The following is a 241-nucleotide window of genomic DNA, read 5'->3' as shown; positions in this document are numbered from 1 at the left end:
CTGTTCTAACGAACTTCTTGCTCACTTTTCCTTTTCTTCTTTTCTAGCTGTTATATTGACCATAAGAGGGAGAGGGAGAGGAAAACGATCGTTTAAAAAGCGATGGTTAGAAATTGCGTTGTTAAGCGTGCGAACTTTTGGTTAACGAGGAAGGATACGCTAGTTTTGCATAAATTCCTTGATTTTATAGCATTCTCTCTCTCTTTTTTCTCTTTCTCGTGTCCAGTTTTACAATTAGGAT

The sequence above is a fragment of the Penaeus monodon genome, chromosome 33, assembly GCF_015228065.2.
Source record: "Penaeus monodon isolate SGIC_2016 chromosome 33, NSTDA_Pmon_1, whole genome shotgun sequence".
Lineage (NCBI taxonomy): Eukaryota > Metazoa > Arthropoda > Malacostraca > Decapoda > Penaeidae > Penaeus > Penaeus monodon.
The sequence above is the reverse complement of the archived record's forward strand: the minus strand, read 5'-3'. Positions refer to the sequence as shown.